This window comes from Equus caballus, chromosome 6 (genome assembly GCF_041296265.1).
Source record: "Equus caballus isolate H_3958 breed thoroughbred chromosome 6, TB-T2T, whole genome shotgun sequence".
NCBI lineage: Eukaryota > Metazoa > Chordata > Mammalia > Perissodactyla > Equidae > Equus > Equus caballus.
Genome location: NC_091689.1, coordinates 78643836 through 78649835, shown reverse-complemented (window position 1 = coordinate 78649835; position 6000 = coordinate 78643836). Strand labels below are relative to the sequence as shown.

At 52.6% G+C, this 6000-nt stretch overlaps 1 protein-coding gene across 4 annotated transcripts in view; it reads left to right on the top strand.

Annotated features, from left to right (window-relative positions):
• Positions 1–3297: 3297 nt before the first annotated feature.
• Positions 3298–6000, top strand: part of VDR (vitamin D receptor) — a 53887-nt gene continuing 51184 nt past the window's right edge. For 2 of the 4 annotated variants that reach the window (XM_005611069.4, XM_005611068.4), the window contains exons 1-2: positions 3298–3386; positions 4560–4653. The gene's annotated coding sequence lies outside the window, so the exon portion shown is untranslated. The remainder of the gene's footprint in view (positions 3387–4559; positions 4654–6000) is intronic. The other 2 variants (XM_014740747.3, XM_005611070.4) reach the window with 1 other exon arrangement.

Sequence of the window (6000 nt, the reverse complement as noted above, 5' to 3'; positions counted from 1 at the left end):
AGTCTTCGCTTTATTCTCCAAAGGCCCATAACCATAAAATATTCAAGGAGAAAAAAAGGGCCCTAAAAAAGGGAAAAGCAAACAGTTAGATGGGAGTGCTCCAGAGAGAGCTCAAAGGGCACATTTTTACCTGGAGAGCAGCCTCTGGGCAGCTTATAAACCTCTGTCCATGGGGACAGAGTCTCTGGGACCCTCACAGAACAAGGTGATCCACTGCAGCTCTGGCACCACGGCAAGAGGTTCTGAGAGTGCCAGCCAGCCTTGAGGACGGCAACTAGGCTGCAGGAAAGGGGAGCCCATCAGCTGAGGATAGGCTGCAGCCCCGTGGCTGGACTGCAGCCTGCTCAGGCTGCCCAGACCACCCGCAGGCACCACCCAGAGTCTGGCAGAGAGGCTGAGAAGCCAGACTCTGCCTTTCCCCAGATTTTGTGAAATGAAGTGCACAGGGGTGGCCTCAGCTCTGGCACCTCTGGAATCTCTCCTCCCAGGTAGCTCACACCCGGGAGGGCTCTTCATTTCTATTCCGACTGTTGAGTGTATGGCATGATATCTTGTACATCGCGAGTGCTTAGCAATTACTCCTTGGTGTAATTTTTCAGAGATGAATACGGACAAAAACACGATCCAAACATCTGATAAGGAGCGCCACCCCTCCCAGGGACAAGTGAGAATACAAGAAATGTTAACTTCAGGGAGAAGAAAGAGAAGATTAGTGCTTCCTGCAGCGGTTCTGCTACATGTGTCATATAGAAGTCAAGCTGGAGGAGTTGAAAGCTGTTAATTCTGTAGCACAGGAATGCGGCCTGTCATCAAAATCTTCGAGAGAAGAGAGTATGGATAGCAACCTCCCTTCCCAGTCCTTGGCTAGGGAGAAACGGGATCAGGAGACAGTGAGTAATAAGAACAAAACCAGGAGAAGTGAATCTCCTCTCTTCTTGCTTTTCTACTTTCACAAAACAACGTTCTTCCTAAGAATAAAGCTGAAGGGAGAAATCCATCTTTGTTCAATATAAATACAAGATCGTTCATTATCAGGTGATAAACCATGCAATATAGACAACATATGCCACAAAGACGAGAGATTTGACAGGTCATTTTGGCCTGGAGATGTAGTGAGAAGTTGATGTGATAGACAGGACCTGAAAGAGGACAGGGTCTGGAGAGACAGATGACAGCAACCAGTTCAGGGACAGGGGGAAAATGAAAACAACTCGGGTAAGGACAAAGGGATGGGGCTGACGAGAGCATTTGCTAGGGACTGTAATAACACCTATAATCCTGCAAATCTGCCAAACCCAGCACCTCTGAGTTCTCCAAAGCTGGCTTAGCTAGATTGTGGCCCAACAGGTGACAAGCCCAAGGAAATATTTTAATTTTTGGAGGCAGCATGGAACTGTGGAAAGTGGAGAGAGAAGTCTTGGGCTCAAGTGGCTCTGTCACTCCCCAGCTGTAAGAACTTTGACAACTCTGCACATCAGTTGTACAACGAGGAAAGTATTTTCTACTCTGCCTGACTCAAAAGCTCGTGATGGACAGCAAATGGAGAGCTGTGAAAAGACACTCACAGCCAATTACTATGGAATACTTAGTACTCATCTTCTACCACTTTTGATAAAGTTTATTTTCAAGATGCCAGGGTCACCTGTCTGGCCAATTAAGTACCACAAAAGTGGCTTCTGAGTGATCAACCTCTTCCAGAGGCTCATGGAACTTCCTGAGGCTGTCCCTAGGTGTTGATTATTAGAGATTCCCTCTTACACTTTTTTCCCCATGAGAATCACTGCTAGCTTTTCCACGATGCTTTAGGCAAGGGGATTTTTTTCTTTTACTTTCATTCCAAGCAGAGAATCCATCCATCAGATAGACAGGACCTCCAAAGGGGTACTTCCTTCCTTCTGTTTCTCAGAATAGATCTTCCATTCCCGAGTTCAAACAATCTGTGTCTCTCATTTTTTTTTAAACCTTTCCAGAGAGAAACTTCCCATGCTACTCTCTTAATGAACTGTTTCAGTGCTGAACAAACTTCACTGTTGGACGGTTCTTCCCTTTGTTTAGCCTCAGTCCATCCCTCTTGGTCCAGATACTGAGGGTTTGAGAGGGGGTGCTTGTCAGACAGTCTAGCATAACTGTTTCAGAGGCCATGGCATCAGCTGACATGCTGGGTTCTAGCACTGTCCTTCCGCGAATAGCTGTGTAACCTTGGGCAAATCACTTAACCTCTCTATGCATCAACTTCCCAGCTATTCAGCTTGCCCCTCTGAGCCATGGTTTCCTCTTCCATAAAAAGTAAATGGCAATATCTTCCCTGCCCAAAGGAGGTCATCAGTGCGGGAAGACCTTGTGGGCATTTCTATTATAGAACATTATGTTGCAGTTACTATTACTATTTACTTATACATTCTCTCACTGGAGAGTGAGGTGTAAGAAGGAGGAAACCACGTCTTTTTCACCTCTCCTGTAGCATCTAGAGCGATGCCTAGCACACGGCCAAGGAAGCAGAGGAATTTTTAGCCAAAATTTTCTACGGCGTTTTCCCCATCCACTAACAATTCCGGGTCTCAGGATGTACTCTTTACCCCCTCTCTTCTCTTCATATCATATCAATGTCGGGTGAGGGGATGGAGGGGGATGGGGACCAGGGCCCGGGGAAGCTGAGACTCTGTTTGCTTGGATGAGGTTCGCGACGCATTGGGAACGTGGTCAGCCGCGTTCGTGGCAGAAGGGACATCAGATGGGGACGATGACGCAACTTCAGACTCCGTTTTCCGTTTACTCTTTTATCCTAGCGTGTGGGGTCGGGCTGAGCTCCCTGGCGCTCTGCAGAATTAACGCGATGGCGAGCGGCGCCCAGAATTTCCCAGGAGCGCAGAAAGAACTGTTGGCGCCCGCGGCAAGCGCCCCTCCAGCGCCCAGGAGACGATGGAGAAGTCCTGGCCGGGTCAGCCCAGGTGGGAATGACGCACCTAGAAGAGGCGTCCGCACCAGGCTGGGTAAAACCACAGGCAGCCTGGTGGGGGGAGGGGGTGTGCATCCCAGATCATCGCAGGCAGAAGCGTGGATCTGGACACATAACCATGGAAAATTCTCATGCACGGAGGGCAGAAGCCTGCCGTGCGCTACGAACGGCAGCCGTGGAGGACCACACTGGGCACAGACTCCAGGCGACGGTGGGGTGGTTGATTCCAAGTCAAGGTGGTAGCAGCGCGGAGGGAGCTTCGGGCAAGCGAGGACTGGACCTGGGGGCGGGGCCCGGGGGCGGGGCGGGTCCAGGGGCGGGTCCTTGCGAGGGGCGGGGCCAGGTGCTGGGCTGTCTCTGCTTGTCAAAAGGCAGCAGCCGAGCCAGAGGCGCCGGGAGCGCGGAGCAGCGTGCCCACTTGCCGGACCAGGTGCGGACCCCGGAGCGGCGGGGAAGGGGGTCCCAGGCTCGGGATTAGGCCCGGGGTGGGGGCATCGGGGCTAGTGGGCCTGAGAGCCCGGTGCAAGCGCTAGCGTCTAAGTCGCAGGAGCGAACTTGGCGACTGAGATCCGGGCTGTCGCGCCATGGCACCGAGGGGACACTGAGGTCTGAGAAAAAGCTGAAGTTCGAGCCAGGCTAGCGAGGGGAGCAGCGACCTCCTCGATGCTCAGGCTGCCTAACGCAGAAGTGCTCCACTAGCACAGTTCTCAGCACTTGGGCAACAAGAAGCATTTATTTCCTTCCTCTGTCGGGTCGCCCTGGCATGGAGCGGAGGAAGAGAAAGGAAGGAATTGGCTGTCGATGGTGCTAAGATCTCCTTGGGGATGGAGTGTGTGTAGCCCTATTATTTCGTAGGACCCACAGGTGGTCACCCGAGATGGTGGAGTTGGATCTTTTAAGTAGAGTTTTTTTCTTTTCTTGACTTTTTTTTTTCTTAATCACCAGTGATTTTAGACCTAGTTGGCCCTAGTGCACTGGATTGATTTTTTTCAAGAGAGCCTGTCCCTAGATGTCCAGGGGAACTCGGGGACAAGCACCTGAGTGAGGAGGGGGCTCAGGGAGTAGTTTCTGTTTGGGGGATGAGGGGCCCTGCCTTTGTGGGTGGTGGGTGAGGAGGATTCAGTTGAAGTATCTAGGAGGGAACAGCGTGTGGTCTTGAGGGAGCAGTGGACACTGCCCCCCTCCCCCCATGGACCACTGAGGTTGAGACCCAGGCTGCCTGGCCAGGGACAGCCCTGGGTCTCTGAGCCCAGGCCCTTCCCGAATCTCCTCCTCCTCCTTCTCCTCCTCCTCTTCCTCCTCCTCCATGTGGTGAGTGAGTCAGCCTCCTGTCTGGGCTCAGTTGCAGCCAGAGGGGCCAGAGCCCAGGCAAGCACTTGGGCAGGCATTTTCTGAGCATTGCAGAAGCTCTCCTGGGCAGAGTTCAGCTCTGCTTCAGCTCCCTGCTGGAAGACTGTCTTCCTTGTGGCCAGTAGTGGCCACTCCTGAAGGGGATACCCAACACAGCAATGATTATGGGATGGCTGTGGTATGATTCCAGAAGGGGTTGAGTGTGAAGAGACCGTGGCTTTGTGGTAAATCCACATCTCTTATCCTTCCCCAGGATCAGGAGGTGTATCCCAGCGCTGCAGACTTTTCCAGCCCCTCGTTCCATTTCTGCCTAGTGATCTTGTTAGCCGCCCGTGTCTGTTAGTGAGGTAGGTGTGCACAAGAAATCGGGAGGGTCCTGGGACTAGGGAAGCCATGGTGTTGGCAAAGAAGGTTTTAACCCAGGCTAGGAAGTGGGGGTGGTTTGCTAAGGTGAAAATGGATTATCTGGACCCTGGATCCTCAACTCTGTGAACTGAGAGTGTTGTGTGATGTGTTGGGGGACCTTCCTCAACCAGTCCCTGTCCAAGTGCTGGAGGGGATTGTGGATCCTTCTGGAATGGTGTCAGGACTGAAATGCAGCCAGACCAGGGGGTAGTAAGACTGCAGATTTCTCTCTGGCCTTTGTTTTGGGGGCTTTAGATCCTTGAGCAGCAATGGGGGCCCTCGAGCTGATTGCCCTCCATTCAGTGGCCTCTCTAGACCCATTTGTGAAGAATCCACAACAGGCTGTGGGGCTGACTCAAATTGTAAAAAGCTGGGGAATTCTCAGTCTGTGCCCTGGCTGGGTCCCATGGCTTCGGTTTGGCTGGACCCTGATCAGCCACAACTTGGACCTTTTCCAGGGTAAAGGAAGAGCTGGAGAGTGGGATAAGGAAGTGGGAGTTAGGAAGCTTTCCCGACCCTCACGGCTCTTCAGCCAAGGCCATCACTCTTTATTTGTACAATATTGTGGAAAGTCTGGTGCTGTTTGGGGTGCCCTGGTGATTTGCGTTTATGGTTTCTCAATCTTCTCCCCCTACTCAACCTCAGAACTGATCCTCTTTTTGAAACTAAGGCCCAGAGGAAGCACCAAGAGGACTTCCTGGACCCCCACCCTCCACTCCCAGAACAAATAGCCAGTGTCCAAAGCCACTGTCCTCCATGTTTGGAGGAAGTCCTGGGGCCCAGTGGGCCAGACCAACTGGCTATCCAAGACAGGGGAGGAAGTCCCGGTTGTTCAGATTTACCCCGCATCCTCTGGGGGCAGTGACCTCCTGGCCGAGCTCTGCCTCTGGAACCTCTGCTAGACACCTGCTGTTGCTTCGCTGGGTTCTAGTGGCCAGAAAGCCAGAGTCAGGAGCACCTGGAAGTCTCCCGGTTTGTTGCTGGACAGGATGATTCTAGGACTCTAGCTTTCCATTGACACTGCTTCAAGTCTGTTTTGGATGCAGGGAGAGGGAGGTCAGGAAACAACAGGATTCGATTAGGAGCCTCTTGTGTGCCCAGCTTGGTGCAAGGCCCTCTGAGGCTGACAGGAAGCAGAACCCACCAGACCATGCCTCTTCCCCGAGACGGTCTGAGCCCCAGAATGGGCAGCACTCTCGGGCTCTCTCTCCACTGCTGTCCAGTTCTGAGAGGATCCAGCTGGGCAGCAGCCGCTGGCTGTTGCTCTGAACCTCTGTGGCCTTGTTTCT